Genomic DNA, 20,654 nt, shown 5'->3' on the forward strand with positions numbered 1-20,654 from the left:
AGCAGGAGTGTCTGGAAGGATGATGAATAGAGATCTGATAAACAGAGGTGGAACAAGGCTTTCAAAACTGGCCGTGCCTCTGGGGGAGTGCCCTGCTCTGCTGAAGCCTATGTGGATTTACACTGGTAAACTCTTCTGCAGGGAAACAAGTTGTTCAGTCCCAGAAGCAATTTGCAGGGGAACAAAGGCTGTTGTATTCTATTGGCCACTAATGGCTGCTGTATATTTTTTGGTTTCTGCTGTGCAGCTCAGTTTCAGGGGCCTGAACAAATGACAGGAAAGTAATGTAAAAGTGCATGGCTGGAAGGACTGCTTAATAAGATACAGAGCCTCTTATCTCTAAGTAGTCTGTGTGGGTTTAATAGGGCCCAAATGTTGTGACAAACATTTATACAGACAGCAGAGCAGTGTCCTGAGTTTTTTTAAAGGGCTGCATACTCCAGGCCTGCTGACGTCAATGCAAGTGTGAATGTCTCAGCTTCTTATAAACGACTTGGCCTGCACTGAAAAAAAACCTAATTTAGTCCACACAATTTTTAACTCTCAGCCATACAGAGCTCTCATGTAATTCCGGAAAACAATATACATTTTAGCTCTAAAGTTCACAAGAGTCCACTTAATACCCAAAGCTCTCTTTCGTTTGAACAATTGTCTTTTTCTAAACAGCTTTGCACTTTTGGCACAAAGAGTTGGTTCTGCTTCTTGGGAGAAGGAGAAAGCAGGCATTTCAAGGTGGTGTGCCATCTATGCCATTTGTTGCTTGTGTTTACAGTGATACCACTAGATGCCGAAGTGTCGAAATTCCAAAAAGGAAGTGTCAAAGACTGCCAAAAGATATCACATTGCATTGGATGTGTGTTTGTAGAGCACTTATGTCCTTTTGGAAATCCCACAGATAGGTTTTTTTTGGTGCTTGTCATCTGATGAGTACAGAAGGGGTTGTGGTAAGGAAGGGAAAGACCACAATTTTTTATTCTTGCAGCCAGTGGCTCCCTCAGAGGAGAAGTAAAATTTTAGAAGTCTGTAAGGCCTGGCTTGCTTTAGAGATGCCAGGGATCCTTGGGGGCTGTTTTAAGTCAAAATATACAGGATGGCCAATGTCTGCACTTCACTTACCAGAAGGAGGGAAATCATCTTTCCAGAACTCATAGTCTGAGTCCCTTCCTGGGTACTGACTAACCACAAAAAAATTAAAGACTAATAGGAAATTAAATGTTTACCATGAACAGTGTTAACAAGCCTAACTAAACACTGCTGCTACTGAGAAGAGACACCAGACACCATCAGACACCAGTTTTTCACAGATTCAAAAGTTCTTTTATTAGAATGCTGAAAAATGGCTGTATTGAAATAAATATCTCTACTTACATAATGTATTCACCTATCGTAATTATGTATAGTTGTGAAATTCAGGTTCAGCAGGTTCAGCATACAACAGATTCCTGCTTGCAAGTAAATTGTGCTTGTTTAAAAAGATAAAAGTAGAGAGAATGAAGAACATATTTGAAAAGGAAGGTGTTTCAAAGAGCTTTTCTGGGAGACTTTGAAGAGTTTCATGTTTATTCTGTAAATGCTGCAGAGGAAACTGATCCACTTTAAGCTGCCTAGAAAGTGCATTTTTTTCAGAAAACTTTTCACACTTTAAAAGTAAGTTTTAATATGGCACAAGCCAGCAAATTCCAGCTGCACATCTAAGAAAACAATTTTTTCTCATCACAGAAAACCTGAAGTTAATCCAAGGAGTATAAAATGACACATCTTCCTTCAGATTTATACAGTGTAAGAAACTGTTGTACCAAGCAGGCAAAAAAACCTGACGCCAACCTCTTGATCTCCATCTTGCAAACTAACAATGGTACCCATTCATTACTTCACCCAATATCCCTTTCTATTCTTTTTCATGGGAACTATTCCCTGGTTGCAGTGTATTTCAATGAAAATTATTTTAAAAGCCTCTGCTTCCACACTTCACTGCTTTATATTCAAGAAAAAAGCTCCTCAAAAGTTTTGGACTTACTCCTTTATCTATATGTACTGTCCATATGTAAACCTGTATAATACACACAACAAATAATATCTGTGCCTTGTGCTGCACTTGCTCTCTGCTGGCTTACTTCCCATTCATGAATGATGAGAATTCTGTGCCTGGGAGTGGCAAAGATATGAGATCTCTCCTTCTGCAGAGCTCTTTCCATGAACGGTCACTCATTTTGGGCAGAGTTTAGAAATTGCTGGAACTTTGAAGGGCTGGAATTTTTTGAGCGGAAAATTGTACTTTTCCCCACACCTCTGTCTTTCTAATATCTGTTTTTAATTCTTTCTGTGTCTTCTATAAAGTGTCTCTGATCCTATTTGGTTCTGTAGTTCCTAAATCACTGCACTTATCCATATCCACAGTCATATATCACTGAGCTGTCTGATTTGCAGTGGAAAAGCAAATGCTGTGGGGGCTGTTTGTTTAGGAGTAAGCTATTTCCATACTCTTACTGGTTCAGTTTTGGAGTGTGGAAATCTAAGTCTAATAAAAGTAAAGAACCTGTAGGGACTCCTTCCATATAAGGAGGAAGTTTAGTAGCATGAGGCTATGGAAGAATGTGTCATCACATGCTGGCCTCCAGCAGTTGTTCAATGAAGAAGGAAAACATTTAATTTTGAATCTCAGAATGGCCCCCACAGAGCACTCTGTAGAAGACAATCATTCAGCAGTCAGGCTGGCCAGCCCTTGCTCCTGCAGCAGCCTGCTACGATGGCACAGGGCAGCAGTGAGCAGCTACAAGTGCAGAAGATGTGCTTTGACTCCTGCAAACTTCTACAAACTCAACCCTGCTCCATAAGTTGTGTGGCAGAACCCAGAACATACCTGGAGTGACACAGCATCAGCTGGTTTTGTTGTAATCTGGAGTGTCCTGCTTATTTTACCTATTTAGCAGCAACAGTTAAGGAAGAGTCAAGCCCAAATAAACCTATAATGCAGCGCTACATTGCTTTTAGTGAAAGCTGAAACAATATCCACCTGCTGTAGAGCATACCTGAGCATTTTGAATTATTATTTCAGCCCCATTTAAGGGGATAATGCCATGATTGAGGGTTGTATAATTCTGCATTCATCAGTACTGGAATTTGGTTAGGAACAGGTTAGTTCTTGTTCACAGCAGATGTTCTATATTATAACAGGGAGGTGTGGGAGGGGAAGCTGCAGTTAACTGAGCACTTTCCTGTGCTTGCAATTGTTCTGTTCTTTTTTTTTTTCCCATTCTTCCAGGTGTGTTAGTCAAGCTGTATTATAGTCATGCAGGGGTGCAGCATAACTAATGCATTTCTGAGAGACTTTTAATTCCAGAAAATTAGGAGTTTAGAGCAGTAGATGGCATTTAGTGAGAGCTGTTCTCTCAGCTCTGAGTGAAAGGCTTTTCTGTGTCAGAGACCTATTGGGCCATGCTGAGGTCACTGTCAGGTGGGCTTATGTGTAAGTACATTGCACAAAACTGAGCTCTGTGCTTTCCTGCTTCCTTGTTTGTTCCACTAAACCCTAGAATTGGGTGGGAATTAGAGTATTTGAAGCAATATTTTATGCACAGGCTGGATTTCCCATCAAAGTCAATGGGTAACTTCCTACAGCTGCAGCTGGCTGGGAGAGCTGCTGTCACCAACTCATTTCCTCTGTAATGACCCTTTTCTCTCTGAAGTTGTGCTTGGTTTTATACCCAAATTTCACAGTAATTTTTATTGTTAATTTTGTGTACAGTGAACAGAGAAGTTTTTGTTTACATAGCGTGAGACTTAGCAGCCACTGTGGTGTTTATCAACCATGACACTCATTTCACATCTCATCTGTTATATGAGTGAAATGTGAAAATAATCATGTTTTTCTAGCATATCAGGGATGAAATGACTTACAACCAACAGGAATGGCTGGGGTTATTTTTAGTCCTCTGTGTTAGTATAATTTACCAGCCAAAGACTTTTCCCTTCTCCCAGGTTTATAGCAGTAGTAAATGCCAAAACTACAGAACTGCTGCAGCTCACAACCCCACTGCTGAGTTTTAGGATATAAGTCTCAATGGCAGGGCTGTTTTTTGGCAATCATTTTACTGTAGTACCCCCAGGCAGACTCAGAATTTTCTGACTGCTGTCCTTCCAGGTAATCACAATTGGCCAAATTCTGTTGCTCAAGCACATTGTGTAAAATTTTGGGTGGACATCAATATCAGTGCTCGTTGTACTTTGTAGTCATAATGAATAACAAAACAGAGATGGGAAGCTGATTTCTAGTGGTAAAAATATTTGATTGTAAAGAAATTATGCTTTGTTTTTCTCTAGAGAAGGCAAATATTTGCAAGGGAGGGAAAAGACAAGCCTGTGCTGTCCCCTATAGAGTGTAGCATCAAATTACAGTCAACAGGCTTTTAAAGAATCAGAAGAGAAAATAATTCATAGCACAAAGACCCACAATAAAGTCACTACCCTGTCAGAGCAAAGTAGAAGAAAAGAAGGATGAGGTAATGCAATGAGAAATTACCGAAAAATTATTTGAGTTGTGCTTTGTAATGGGATGAAGGCCTGGGGCCCAGGGGACTTTGTCTTTGGTTGGATTATTTTGAGGGGGAATGGGGTGGGGTTTGTAACTTTTTGAGAGCAAAATGGGTTTTAATTCTGATATGGCTTCCATTGTGAACACATTCATTATAACTCACTTGACTATAACTCTGAAACTGATTAGTTCCTTAAGGCAATGCTTTGATGAAGTTTAGAATGTAGTTTGGAGAATCTGTAAGAAATTTCATGTTTTACTTTATAGGCTTCAGATTACATATATAATGCTAGAGTCATAATGAACATTAGGAGAACCAATTTGGTTGCATACCTAAATACAGTTAAACCACAGAGCTCCGGGCTTGCCTTTATAACTTTTTATATCTATTATACATCAAAGGGACATGACAGTTATGCTCTGAACCAAGAAGATTCACAATTACAGGAAGAAAAAATAACACATTAACACATACTCAGCAAAAGCACAGTGCAACTCATTAGAAATTAATTAAGCATCTCACTGCAAGATCCTTGTAAAGAAAAAACTCCACTTCTAGGCTAGAAGGATCTAGCTTCCTGAAAATATATTTTATCTCAAAAATTTTTATCTCAAATGTTGGAAAACAGTTGGAATTTCTCAGAGAGAGGCTTGTGGAATAATGCACTAGACTTGAGTAGGATACATTCCATCTCAGATTATCCTCAGTGCTTTTCCTTTTAACGCTGAAGAAGTGATAAAAAGCCTTTTTTCCTTAAATATGGTAAAGTAGAATGCAAAAGTCATTATGCTAATAAGGACTTGGTTTAATCCAGATCTCTGTCATCATTTAAAGACAATTTAGGCCATTATCCTAAATTCATTAGAAAGAGAGAGATTCTCTTTTCAGATTAAGCAGACCCATCCAGTGACTTGCAAGGAACACCAGCCAATGAATCAAGGTCTAAATTCTGTTCCTCCTGTAATGATGTGAGCAACAGTCAAATTGTACTGATGAAAATACATGATCAACTTGACTCCTGTCTATATCACATTCGTCTTTCTAAAATATCTATATTAAGTTGTGAAGATAGCTGTTATCTGCATGCAATTTTTCTAAGACTCCCAGAGTTTGTTTTCATGGTTGATAGCACCTTATTAAATGAAAGACTGGCCTGAAACACACACTAAGGAAAAAAATATAAATAAAAAAATAGAGAAAGCAGTGAGGGAGCTTTATGAAACACGTAGTTTACAAATGGTTTCAGACATTTAAACTTTTAACAGTACAGCTGTTTGAAGATGTTTGAGATAGTTTCTGTGATTATCTTTGCTATATTTTTGTACAGAATTACTCTTTGTTAAGGGGAAGTGATTGAGTAGTGCGTTTCAGTATGATGAGAGAAGCATCACCAGGAGTTTATTTGCATTTGGATCTGAAATCCCATATCCTACATGTACACAGACAGTGCATTCCTCTTTCTAGCTGCTGTGTTCAACTTAAGCTTGAAAGAAACACTTTACTATGATTTTTCTTCTAACTTTTCCCTGAAGATAAGGAGCTGTTTCAACAAGGAAATCCTCATAGTTTGACTTACTGATGAAGCCATTTGTTTAAGATTTACAGGCACCTGACAAAAGCAGTGAGTCTGTCTGAAATCCCAGGCAAATGGCCTTATGGATTTTGAGACAGCAGAAGTGACTTTTATTCCCATGCTGAGCACTTAGGTGCTCTTGTTAAATGGGATTCAGACCTGCTGCACTGACTTGACTGCACCTGCACTGCAGGACACACATGGTCACATAACAGAGGGATTCATGAAGCCCCAGGTCACTTCATGAGACTCTCCCATTTGCCAGAAGTCTGAACAATATTATTAAAAAACATAATTTTGGTACATATTTGTTCTTGCTGTTTCAGAGGGTTATTTTCAGTGACAAGGGAAAACAAAAAATTGTTCTGTTAGAGTTCTGTTATAGTTGTTTATCTACAATTCTATGTAGTCAGAGCAAGAAGTCTTTATAATATGATACAATACTATTTCATTAATTTAAAGATAGTTTTATTTTTATGCCACTGCTGGAGAGAGAAAAATCCATACATGATCCACATTTCTCTAGTTCTTACAGAGAACAGTATAAACAATTTTACATCTTAATTATTTCCAAATAATCATTAATAATAATTAATTAATAATATTTAATAATAATTAATTATTTGGCTGATATCCAGAGACCTAAGCAGGTCATGAAGCCAGGTTCCACGGTGGATAAATTGTATTTCCAGTTATGTCTTTAAAAGACCTTTAGAAATCAGTGCAGTTAAAGATAGGCTGCATGGGTGTGACAGGAAATGGCCAATAAACTGAAGAGGGGAATAATATGAATATCTCTAATTAGTGGGACTGCTGAAATCAGAGATGGAGCTTAGCTGCTGCTGTGGGGTACAAAACACATTCTAAAATGGTTTTCAAATAACCTCTTGACAAGAAAAATACAGGAAATACAATTTTTCTCCTTGAAGGGAATAAAACAACAGGTGTTAAGATCAAACTTTAGTTTGCATTTGCAGAGAAACTGGTGTTTTAGGCTCAAGCAAACAAGTAAATAAGTAGAAGTTTAGTTAGAGATATTGTCAGATACTTAGCACTAAGAATGAGGACCTGTCAGGAGACAACTGGCCTACTCTAAAGTTATAATAATGCTTTTGGGGGCAGACAGCATCGTCTTCCACATCTTTGAGGTACTGTAGATTCCAAAGCAAAGCAGAGGAAATAAACCAGAATACAGCTGCAGTGAAAAGACTTTTTCCCTCAGTATTAATGTAAGATAAAGTATAATATAGATCATAGTGTTTTCAAAATAAACCTTATAAGATTAGTATCCTAAAGAATTATTCAGTAAAATAGTTTCACAATCCACAGGGTCTCTCCCAGATGCTTTTTTTTTTTAATATCAATAAGGTATTTCTATTTCATTGAATACACTCATCTTTTAAATTAGAAATGGAAGTACATACAAAATAGGAAATAAATGAATCTTAGAGTTTCAAAATGCAGTGTTTTGACATGGTCACATGCAATATTCAGAAACACTGCAAAGAGGGCTGCGCAGCTCAACCATCTTCTAAGGTGAGTCATGTCTTGAATTTCCTATTTAATTTCCATTAAATAGGCAGGAACCTTATTTTTTTGAATTCAAATACCACATAATAGCTTGAAAACCTAGTTATAACATGAATATTGCAGATTTCTGTATAATATTTTCCCTCTTAAAACTGAATAGTAACTTCAGACTGGTACAGGAAGAGATGGGGATACTCAGCTGTTATGAGAGTTGGTAGGAAAGGAGGAGGAAATTTCATCAGAAGCTGGATATTAAGTTCTGGATTTAAAATCACTAATGAAAAGGGAGTGCAGAGAAAAATCTATTTTGGTCTTATTATGGCTCAACAAGACTTTGCATCATTGAAATATAAGATAGACTAATTGCATTAAAACAACTGCATTTGGGTTTTTTAGATTGCGGTAAAACTAATTATAAAACCGATTTTAATGAAATATTCTGTGGCAAAGCCAATGTATTTTGTATTGCTGTTACAAAATGAATAATCTCTTGTGCTGTAGTTTTAAATTCTTAATCACATTCTTCATTTAAACTCTAGGAAAAGAATGAATATCTTATATATTACAGCCTTTTGACCAGGTTTTTGTTGTGAATAGTCCAGCAATGTGCTGAAATACTTTCTTTAACATGAGCTAGGTGATTACGTAGAAGCTGTTTCTCAATGGTGGTGTCAGCTTTACCATGATGTTTCTCTGTATCTAAATGCCAGTGACATGCTCCAAGTCTGAGATCATTCCTAACACTCCATTGAGACTTATCCCTAATTTTGTTCATCCCTATTGGATCTGAAAACTGACTTACATATTTAAAGACAGTCACCAGTTCTCAGGATAAGCCACAATGTAAAAGATTCTATAGAATAATCTCAGTTTTTCTACTGACCAAACCAGAGAGGGAGAAAAGAGCTGAAACTTATTGCCAATTTCATCTTCAGCTTTTCAGCCTAAGACTTAGAAAGATATGTTGATTTAATTGTTGTAACTCCATAGCCTTTAATAGGAGCTGTATACAAAAAAATCTGTCACCATCCTCTATAGATTAGTCAGAGGATTAATTAAAAAAAAGAGAAAAAGTAACCATTTATGGAATTTGGATTTTTTTTCTCTTAATATTGACTGAATGTACCAAAGTATCCAGTCATAGACTTTGTAGAGCACCTAATAGTCAGAAAACATTAGGCAAGCACTCTTCAAAAACATTTGATGGTTGTTTTATTTTGGTTTTTTTCAGTGTCTTAAAATTAGGTTTATGAAGTAATTTGAGTATTTTCTATGGTTGTTTGCTTCTCTGCAACTCCAAAGATCCTCCATGCTCTGGAGGACTTGCAGAGCAGACTGTTTGGGCCAGAATGTGATGTGATGTCCCACCATTGCCAACCCTGATGATAACTCCACTTGGCAAACAGTCACAATAATTCCAGTGGAATGGAACTGCAAGTGAGACACATGTTTGAATCTACAGGAACACTGTTCTGTAACTGAGCTGTTTTGCTCAAACATCTTACTTTGACCGATAATTTTTGAAGTCTGTCAGTGCCTTGGAAACAATGTGCAGATGCCTCTGTTGTATTTGCCAGCATTGGCTGATATCTTTGTAGTGACATATACAAAAACGGTGTTTCTTGCATCACTGTGACATTTTATTGCATATCAACTCAGAGGAGAATATCTCCAAGGACATTTTGTCTGTACTTGGAAAAGGGAAGGAGGACAGCTGTGTGCAGGGATGGTCCACCAGGGAGCCGTGTTCTGCAAGCCCGCCTGCGTCACCTTCCGTAGGCTCCAAACACAGGGAGCGACAGCCAAACTCATCCTTTCAATGCCCAGCTGAGGAATTCCCCTCCCAGCCACTCAGAAAAGCAACAGCCTGCTGGTTTTGTTGTTTCCTTTCTTCAGAAGTGCCTCTGAGTGGCCACCCACATGTCTAATGAGCCCTACTGGTGCACAAACAGGCAGACTTCTCCAGGCCTGGTGGACCTGTCACATTCACACTGTCAGCATCAAACTGCTCGCCAGCCTCAGGGAAAGGCAGGAACTTCTGCCACTTAAGCTCGTTTATTTGCCTCAATGGCTTTGATCCTTGATCCTCTTGATTTGTAGTTTTTCTGGAAACAATCTATGGACAAGTATATGGGGAAATTATTTGATACGTGGAGAAATCTAAAGGTTTGCATAAGGAAAGAGATTAAGATCTATGTAAATGATCTTATGGTGCCCTCTGACCTGAAGATCTAGTAAATATTTTATGTGGAGATGTGCAATAAGTAGAAGAAGGTGTGTATGAAATTTATGAAATTCAACTTGCTTGTCAGAGGCTGAGCTCCTCTCCAGAGGTTGGAGCTGGGTGACTGCCAGCAGGTGAAGGTGCATTTCAGGTTGGTGTTGTGTGTGAGGAGGATAAAGAGCCAAGAATGGTGGTGTGGGAGACCAGGAAAGCTGCAGGAGGGCAAGAGTGGTAGGAATTAAAGATGGTGAGCACTAAGGCTCAGGTGAGAGATGGATTGTCAGAAAAAGCAGCACAGAACAACATAAAGTAATGACAGTGAAACTGAAATCTAGTCCTGAAAGAAGAAAGATGACTGAGGAACAAAAGGTCACTTGTTGAAAGGTAGCTGGTGTGTCATGTGCCAAGAGAAGACACCTAACATCATTAATACAAGCTCACAGGGCAGGTAACTCAGATGGCACAGTATAACAAATGCTTAATTTCTTAAAGGCATAACTAGAATTGGTTACCCAGATCTATACATGCAAGCAGCTCAACAGCTGCTGTGTGACTCAGCCCTTACCACTGAATAGCTGAAGGCTTTCACTTTGAAATATTTCCTTTGTGCTTATTTTTTCTGGCAAGGCATGATCAGGAGATTTCTCCACAAACTGCTGATTGGCTTTATGGTTTTCAATGGTTTGGTTTCTGGTAGCTGTCAGTAGAAGCAAGACAGAAACCTTGTTCAGTTCTGGAATCTGTCTGGGCTGTGGGCTATTCCCAGCAAGAGATGTCATTTACTGAAATCACTTATGCTGATTTCATCAAGCCTTCCTAGTCTGAGCTACCTTCAAACTTACTTCCATCCAGAAAAAAATAGTCATTTAGATATAAGCTAGCCATGTGGGGTTATCTATCTGCAGCTGAGTTCCTGCAATCAAGTTTAAATGGAAAGGTGTTTATGCTCATTGTAAAGCTGCATTTGAACTACTGCAAGTAAATAGCAGATGTAGCTCAGCCTTTGGGTGGTTTGCTAATGCCAGGTTACACAGGAGGAATAAATGCAGAGGGCCGTGGGCAGGACCAGCTCCTGCTCTGACATCAATCACTCCCAGATCAGAGATAATCAACACTTTTCAAGGTATGAATACTGAACACTTGTCACAATCTTCAGCTGAAAAGTTATTCACTGAAATTATACAGTGAATTAATTGAAGTAGCACCTTGGAGAAAATGATAAGTGTTTTGCAGGCAATTTGTGAATAGGTAAAGTGAAATTAATTGAATGAATGATTTGTTATGAACTATTCTCCCAGAAGTAGGGAGGTTCTATTTTTGGTTTTTCTTATTTCACTAAGCAAAGTTTGAAATGTTCACCCATATATCCTGCCACAGAAATGGAATCCTAGGCTTGGCCATTCTCATTTTTAGCATCTTGCCATGTTGTGAAGATTGCTGAAGCAACTTTTAGCTGAAATGCTTTAACAGTTTATTTATTGATTAATACTCATTAGAAATAGAAGCTGTCCACCTGGTCATTTTTTACTCAGTTTCTCCACTGTTAAACCTTTACATTGGCCTACTATATAATGCTCAAAGGTAGAATTTTGTCTAGAAACCCCATTTTGAAGCAGTAATCTAAGGCAGATTTCTGCTTGATATATGAAGTAATTCTTCCTCTGAAAGATCATTAACAGTTGACAGTTTTAGAAAAGAGAAATGAAGCAATCTCCATATTTTTTATTCTGTCTTTAATACTTAGCATAAATTTTCTATTTTCACAATGTAATGCATGATGGCTTTGCCTCAAAAAACAACTGTTCAGTCTTTATTAATGAATACTTTTATTTAGGCTTAATAGATTTGTCAAAACTGCAATGCATGCTGATGTGATTAGATTGAAAGTGAATGCTGAGCACTTCCCAGATATTCTCTGTTCTATGAGCTTGGTTTTTTTCCATAGGAAATATATCCAAAATGTAAAACAGTGTTGTATTTTTTTTTCTTCTGTAATTTTTTCTGTTAATATTTCACTTAACAGTGATATCAGATACAACTGTAAGAGCTGCAAGCTTTGGTCTCTGCTCATGACTTTTTGTCCCTGTCCATTGGACAGTGATATGTGGCTTAAGTCTCCTGGCTGGAGAGGTTGCTCTGTTTTTGCTATATTTAATGCATTCCTCCATCAGTGGTGGTTTCACACACTATGTAGGGTACAGGAAGCATTTTCAGAAGCAGCTGTTCATCTCTTCCCTCTGAAATCACCAGAAATTGTACTTTATTCTCTGAGTCAGGCTAAAGTGAATTCTTTTGAAAATCCCATTCTGCTTGTCTATACAGGAAAAAAATTGTGCCCTACAAAGATAAAAGCTTTCTCAGAGAAACACTGGCATCTTGATATCACACTTGGGGAATTCTTATTAGCACTTTATTATATGGTTTTGGAGGGCAAAACCAAGTTCCTTTGCTGTCTCTGCCAAACTATCTGAGGAATCCTTGAGCAGCATAGAATAAATATCCTTAGGGCTTTTGAAGAGATCAGAGGTACAGTGACTGAGATGTGAGGCTGCAGTTTCTGAGGACCTTGGTTCTTGAAGCTCAAATTGTCATTATTTAAAATAAAAGCTTCCTCCTTCTGCGATAAGAGCTTTGATTTGTTGCAGTAATGCTACGAAACAGTTTATTGAGGAACAATTAAACATTGGTTTCCCTGCCCCCTTCTCCCAGGTTCCATTCAATTATAGTTGTTGCAAGCAACCTCAGGTTTATAGTTCCAACATGATCTAAGGTGAAGAAAACCCTTTAACTAGATTTCCAACCAAACAGTCCAAATCCCTTTCCCAGTCTGAAACACTTTACTGATATAAGCAATGTGAAACAGAGAAAAGTGCTAACATTTGTTAATCTATTTTGTCTGCTGCCTCAAACTGTGGTGACATTGCAGTAATAACTTCTCTTAGCGACGGGAATGCAGACTGAGCCCACGGACCGCACTGGGATCTGTACATCTTTCTTTGTGAATGAATATATTCCACAATCACGTGGTAAGAAGTAGAGTCAGGCAATGCTGTACTAGAAGTAAAATGAATTTCTTTTCTTATCTCCCTTTGGATTTAATCTAGAAAAGGTGAGGGAGAAGAATGTTCTCGTGTACTTTTAGAGGAGCACACTAGAGTGACCTGTGTAGCTGAGGTAGGTAAATCAGAGGGAAGGTAGTCTAGGATGGCTGAAACAGTCTAGTGTCTGCTTTTCCATGAGTAGTTTCTGAGATTATTCCCTGCTGCCTAAATGTTCTGCGGGAGGAGATGCATCATGCTGATCTGTGTGTGGACTGGCTGCTGCCTGGTCACTTCAGCCCAGTGTTCCCAGATCCATAAACTGAAGATTTATTTCAGCTTTTCTCAGCTCTGGAATTTCTTCAAAAGTGAAGAATTTTTTTCAATAATTTATTTTGTTTCAACTTGGGTTACCTTGGCAATGCCAAAAACTCTCTGTCCCAAAATACTCTGAATTAAAAGTGCTTCCCAGACTTACCTGGTTCAGGAGGGACAGGGGAGCAGTGGCCCCTGGCTCTGGGACTGCTGACACAGGCAGGAGCTTGCCTGGAGTGCACTGTCCCAGGAATCCCAGCTCCCTGCCTGCTGGTTTGCTGGGGAGCCCTGGATGTCCAGGACATTGCTCCATAAATCCCTGGGGCTTTCCCTGGAAGGGACTGGGGAGCTATCAAAAGTTCATGACTGATGAGATTAAAGTTCCTCAAATGTACTTAATTAGTATTTTCTGAAGAGCTTTTCTACAGAAAATATTTGTTAGTTGGAATTTTTGTGTCATTATTGACTTTGAAAATACTGCAGTAGAGAAGACCAAGAAGTTTTAATTTCCTCACTGTTTTAAAATGAAATTTTCCATTTGCTAAATACAAGAAAATCAGTATGTTTGGGTTTGTATTTTGAATTTAAACTAAGTCAGGTCAGATTGTCTTAAGCTTAGTTTCATGTGGGTGAAATTGATACAGTATTTGTAAACTACATGAGGGGAAAAAGAAGCCAGTTTTAAATGAAATAACTACATTGTTTTCTAAGGAACAGGGATTTCAGAGATGCAAAGAAAATCTGGAGCTAGATAAATGAGGCTTGTGTTTTACTGAGTTCAAAAGCATTTTGCTGCTTCTGATATACACATCATTCCAAGTCCATTTTTTCCTCGAATCTCAAGACAACATTGCCATGATAAAGAGAATGGATCACCAGTGTGTGGCTGCAGCGGGGTTCATGCTCATAAAACTCTGGGGGTATCACTAAAAGGCAGATAAATCACTTGAAAGCAGTTCCACCAGCTGTAACCTTGGAACACACTGAATTGTTAATTGCCAAGACTTATTTTAAGCTTCCACATTTGTAGATGCAAAGCAAATTGTGCAATCATTGCAAGTCCACATCTGCTATGGGATGTGATTTAAGAGTACTGTGTGTGCATAAACTGCTTCTACAGTGTTTTCCCCTGAGGTAGAACAAAAGAGCAAAGACTGGATTTGCCATTACACGTTATCTTCCAGCTTAGTTAAACACAGGATCCCATCTCCAGGATGGGCCAACCATCACCACCACCCCCACCAAATTCCACATTTTACTGTTAGCTAGAATAAAACCAGAAGCTAGGCTTCAACTTTCAGAAACACAAAATGTATTTTCCTGTTTACACACACAACAACAAAATTTATTTGCGATCATTGAGGTATCCAACCCTTGTGGTGTCCTGTCAATTCCTATTAAATGGAAGAATTTCAGCACAGGCACTGTGCACTTTCAGTGTGCAGAAAACAGTGCACAGGGAGATCTGCATTGTGCTTTTCCTGTTGGTGGAAAATAAAAAGCATAAGAGTCTCCCTAGACACAACAAGTCTCCAAACTTCAGATTTTCAGTTTAATTTTCTCCTTCACTACTAAGTAAAGATTGGTGAACAGGTTTCCCTGCATATGAAAAGCTTTGAGATGGAAATATATTTTTTCTTTCTTTTTTTTAAATTTTTCTTTTCATTTATTTTTGACATTGAGAATAGCCAGCCTTTGGTTCTCAAATTCAAACATGACCTGTTAAAATGTACTTCAAGGTTTTCCAAGAATACTTATTTAGTTTTCTTGTGAAGAAACAAAGCATTTCCTTGTGAAAACAGCCTCTCCTGATTGATTTGTACTGTTCTGCCACCTGTGTGCCATCATAATCAAATGCAAATACAATGAGATAATGCAATAATGATTAGCTGGAATACTAATGTGAAAAGGTAAGATGTGAGAAAGATTCAGTGGAAAAGAAACACTCAATAAACCTTTAAATGTATTTGATAATGTAAATGACAGGCTGAAGTGGATCAGTTAGTTACTAAGTGAATTCAGAACTTGGTCCTGCACACCAGGTGAAGCTTGGGAACAAGGTGTGTGTGCTGATGCAGTTTCTGTGTGCTGAGAGGAGCTGTCATTGTTTCCCAGGAAACAACAATTGCCAGAAATGATCACATGCATCAAATCATCTCTGTATTAAAGCTCATAGCTTTAGACAGAGACTGTCTCTAGAGGTAGAAAGGATGAGAATGGGACACAGATAATTTTGTTGATCCTAAAGAAGTGCTTACAAACTCTGTTTTTCAAGTTTTTAGCTTGTATCTGAAGCAAATTCTAAATTAAGTATATGGAAATCTTTATTTTGTAGTCTGTCTCAGGCTTTCAAACCAGGCCACCCAAGAGGGTGCTTTGTATGGAGGGGTTTTCCAAAACTCCCAACAGGTGTTTGGATGCTGAGCTCAGGCTGTTCTATACTGGAATTCACTACTGCATAGGCCAAAAGAGTGCCGTAATGGAATTAAAAGGACTAAAATGGAATTAAAAATTACTCTTGTCTCAATGATTTCTTTATCCACACCTGAAAGGAATAATCTATTGGAACAAGCTATCATGATAGATTTCATTGGATGTATTAAACGTGATATATTTCAATGTCATGTAAGATTTACTATCTAATTTGACTTGCTTTCATGAGAATTTTACATTTATTATTATATCTTTCTCAATATTTTTAATTTTAATGCCATTTCTCACTTAACATTGTACTGTCATAGAGTTGTCTAAGGCATTCAGGACATTAAAGATCTGAACCCTTCAAATTACAAGAGAATTTTGTATTTAATAACTTCAATTAGAGTGACTAAATGATATATATAATTCCTTCATTATATGCCAATATTTATTTGTGAAGTAATTAGAGTATTACTGTTCCAAGCAAATAGTGATGAGAGGAGGAATCCACACACCATGAATTTGACTGAAGGCAAAATGTAATCTCCCAGACAGAGGGAGCCAGCTTTGAGTTGCTTGCTGTTACATCTGGGGGGCAGAATGTCTGTCCATTTTGCAAATTCTCATTTTTCCAAAATTAGTCAACAAGACGGCTACAGGGAGATCAATGAGCCACTCTGATTTTCTGCTTCCTTGCTTTTAAGAGGATTGTTCTCTTGTCTCCTCCGTCCAAAAAGTTCTGTAATTACCTGGATACAGTTAATGAGAAGCCTGAATTTTGGCAGCTACTGTGTTTGAAGAACAGAAAATTTAAGAATTAGTAGCAACAATTTGAAGTGTAACACCCTCTTTTTGATCCCTCTCAGCATTATGGAAATTAATTTGTTTTGCAATTACCTGTTCTCGTGACAGGCTTTGTCATAAGGACTCATGAGCATGATGAAAGCCAGGAAGTGTTACTGTGTGCTGAGCTGTAGGAATCCTTGGAATCTTTGTTCCTCTAGCTGGAGTTTCAGTTATAGGAAGAACATGTAGGAGTAACCAGGCAGGTTGTCATGAAGTGTCACCCCCAAGAGCAAATGACTTAAAGTTGGTTTTGTGAGGCTTAATTTTTGTTATGCAGATTAATAAGAAACAATTATACATTCTGCTGGGCCTTGTGGTGAGATCCATGTAGTTCTGCCCAAATTCAGAGCAAGAGAGGTTGTAGTGCTGACTGTCACTTCACTGCCATTCCTAGTGTGGGAATTTGTTGCTCCAGGCAGAGAGAAGGAGTGACTGTGTGGGTGACAGACAGTGTGAGAACATGCTCTGCTCCTTTCCTCACCTCCCTTTAGGACCACTGATGAGCCATTATAATATTTAGAATATCCTGCCTTGCAGAAATATGGGAGAATGAGAGTTAAGAACCTTACTGTACAAATGGCAATAGCTTGGAGGCACCAACTCCTTCTGCCCAGAAGCTCACTGGCAGACAATGCTGCAAATTGCTCCAAAAACATCCTCCCCAAAAAACTTCTGGGAGGAATCTCAAGAGGCAAGATTTATATAATCTTCTCATTCTGTTCTGCTTCTGACAATGCCTCTTGGAGGTGTTTTCATTTCACAATTAATTGTATTGCATTGTATTGTAGCCTACAAACATCTATTTAAAGAACACTTTGTTTCTGCCAAGTGTTCAAGGCAGCTGAGCATGTTGACCCAGGGTTCCATGGGAGCAGTACATGGTCAGAGATTGCAGAAATGCTGAACACTGGGTAGCTTTTGATGGAGGGATCCTGAAAGTCTTTTGTGTCTGTTCTAATACAGACAAAAATTATAATCAGAACACTTTTTTGGAATTGCCACTGAGTTTCCTACTTGGAAAAGCACTTATCTTGCAAAAGCAAATGATTTCTTTACTACTTCAAACCGCAGACCCTTTTGAAATGTAAATTAGGAAAATGGAGGTCTTGACGCTTGGAAGAGCTCTGATGATTCATTTGTTATGATGTTCCTCCCTGCTGTGCTATACTGAAACTCATACTATGGGGCTGCCTTGCCTAGTTCAGCTGCATCAAACGAGGAGGTGCTGCACTGAAAAGCTGAAGCTGCAGGGATGTGTGTGTGTGCTGCAGTCTATGGAAATGCCAACTCTATCAGCTACAGCAATTAGCTGTTTCTCTTCCCTCTGCTTTTAAGTTACAAATTAATGAGTGTGTCAATGAACCTGCCTGTTATAGCAAGGGAACTAAAAGCAGCTCGGTGTTTGATGACTGTAAAAGCAGAAGCAAATGTGCAGAGAAACTTCCTGGTGCTGTATCAGAGAGGAGAGGAGATAAAAGAAAATGATTGAGATAAAAGAAAAAGATACCAGCCTTCTAAGCTGACACCTCCATTTCTGTGTAACTCTGAACATGTGCTCATATTGTGTGACTGAGACCACCATTACTAATGAGCTGACGGGACACTGCTGAAAACTTGAATCCTAAATTTCTAAACTTCAGCCATGGAAGTGATTGTTTTCCTAGGAAAACAGTGGTGCCTTTAACTTAACTTTTATAGGTGCAAATAAGATAACAATTTTAAGAAACAAAATAACTTTTTTTTTTTGGTACAGATTCTATTTGTAGGGTAGGACTGAATATATTTTTCCTAAATTAAAGAAAGCCTCTGCACTAATGTGGAAAGTGAAATGTCAGCCTGTGAAAGTTGTGCTGAGGCTTGCAAGTGGCAGCAGATGCTTTTCTACAGAGCTGTATATTTGAATGCATCTCTCTCCATATTTGAATGGTACCACTACAGTGCACAGCAGGCTGTGAGAGCAGTGCTCAGGCAGGACAAACCTCCAGTCCTTCAGGCTGAGGATCACACTGCACAAGTTTGTGCTCTTGCTGTTCTCCTGCTGGTTTGGGATAGTTTGTGCTGATTTGTAGAATCTATCTAATCTTGCATGACATGGCTTTGTGACACTAGCATGTGGCAAAATACTGACTTCAAACATTTTGCCTCAGGAGGAGATGATTTCCTTGTTAACAGTGGGTGGGAGAGGCACTTTTGGCTATGTTTCCATTAGGAATAGGTATGTTCTTTAAGATCTAATAACTTAATAACAGTACTCACTGCTTTATCAGGGTATTTTCCTGTTACTTGCCACAAACAGCTATTCTGGGTTGATCAGTACATTGAATAATCTTGCAGGAATTCCAAGAAAACCAATAGATAGGTTTTCCAGGAAAACTGATAGATAGAGCTGTTAGAGTAAGTGTGGACGTGGCAAAAATTCACACAAATTTGCCTCTTTGTACCTGCACTGATTGTGTCTTCTAGATGATCATCCTAAAAGCAGCCACTATACTGAGGATTGCTAAAACTTTTTTTTCTTTTTATGTATGAAATTTCTTAGGATGGCATGATGGTACATTGTTTGCCACGTGACATTCTGAAGAAATTTATTAGCAGACTTTGTGTGGCTGCCCTTTGGGTTTCCAAGATCATTTGTTAAAGAAGCATGAGCACAGAGGAGAAATGAGCCTTCTTTTCCTTCTTACCCCTCCAGACTTGATACATTAGATCATTATAGAACAGGTGCTTTTAGTTTAGAGTGTGATATCACCAGAGCACAGGATAGAGGAGACTAATGACTTTGAAATATCTATCACTATTCATTACACTCTGTGAAATGATTTTTGGAGGATTTACCATAAATCCGATAATTTTCAAGATCGCAAAGACCCAGAAGCAATGCTAAATCCACTAAAACCTTTTCAAATTCAGTGGGTTTTGGATAATACAAAATGGTTTACTACCTATGACTAGCCCTCTAAGCTCCCTGCTTTTGGTGTAAAGTATGCAGCTCACTTGTATTGATATATTTTCCCAAAATAGATTTAAAAAAACCTCCAGGTGAATTCAGTTTCTGTCACGTTCTTTGGCTCTTAGCTCTGGTTCATTAATTTTTTTTTAACTAGGTACAGTGTTTAATCATAAAAACTATACGCCATTGAGAGCAATGCCATTTGCCTCTGCAGAAGAGGAAATTTTCTGGTATTCCCCCTACATAAAAAATTAAAAGGGCCTGTTTTACTGCACAGAAGAAATTGCTAGAGCATTGCTCATGAGCAGACATGCCTGAGACTGTTATTCCTGACTGGAATCTGTGCTGACAATTAACACTCAGCATGGCAGAAAGTGCCTGGGACACAGCTAATGCACTGTGTCATGATTATTGTACTCCTCCGAGCATAAATTGAATGGGGAATGGTTAGTAATTAGCTCAAGCAAAATAGACTCTACACTTGTCTTCTTTTGTCATTAACATCCGAGCTGATAACAAAAGAATCTCTGGTAATTAGCAGAAATGCATGCAAAAGGTCTGACTGCACTTCAAGAACCCTTTCACACATGAATTTTTGTTCTAATGAAAACTTGACTTGAGAAAACAATGGGCAATGGTAAGATAATTGTACATTAATAAGTAATAATGATTTTTGAAAGAAATTCAATTTAAAGATCCTTTTTCTTGATGGCCAGGAGTAATTAATAAAACAATTATATAAAGGTCTCTGGATATGCAATGAAATAGATGTATGTAAGCAGCCCTCCCCCCAAACTCTCATGGGTACAGCTGAACAGAGAGCTGGCTTTGAGTCTTGCTAATATTCCAGGCTTCCAGCAATAAGATGTGTGGAATCTGCATTTTGTGCAGTGACTTAGAGGAAAAGCTATCCTTTGAATGTTGGGTTTTTTTACTTGATTTTGATTTAAAGAGTGTAGAAGACACCTAAGGAGATCTGTACAATTGAATATTTGATTTTTTAAAATACTCTTCTTTGCAAATATATGTATGTTTTTATGCTGCCTGAAAAGGAAGTTGTTATTAGGGTTGTGTTCATTGACTTACAGTTTCACAGGAGATGTTTCAACCCCTGATTAGTGTGGCTTTTAAATGCATAACAATCCTAATGGTGAGATCCAACTTCCCATCAGGATTTGAGGCTCAGCTGCTGGAAGGGTGTAGGTGGCTTTCTGCAGATGTGGAGATC

General features: G+C 38.4%; 1 long non-coding RNA gene across 2 annotated transcripts in view; it reads left to right on the forward strand.

The window, feature by feature from the left end:
* The window catches only part of LOC111933496 (uncharacterized), a 458,147-nt gene that overhangs the window by 86,611 nt on the left and 350,882 nt on the right, over positions 1-20,654 (forward strand). The window lies entirely within an intron of this gene.

This window comes from Cyanistes caeruleus, chromosome 10, assembly GCF_971803275.1.
Source record: "Cyanistes caeruleus chromosome 10, bCyaCae1.hap1.1, whole genome shotgun sequence".
NCBI classification, from domain to species: Eukaryota; Metazoa; Chordata; class Aves; order Passeriformes; family Paridae; genus Cyanistes; species Cyanistes caeruleus.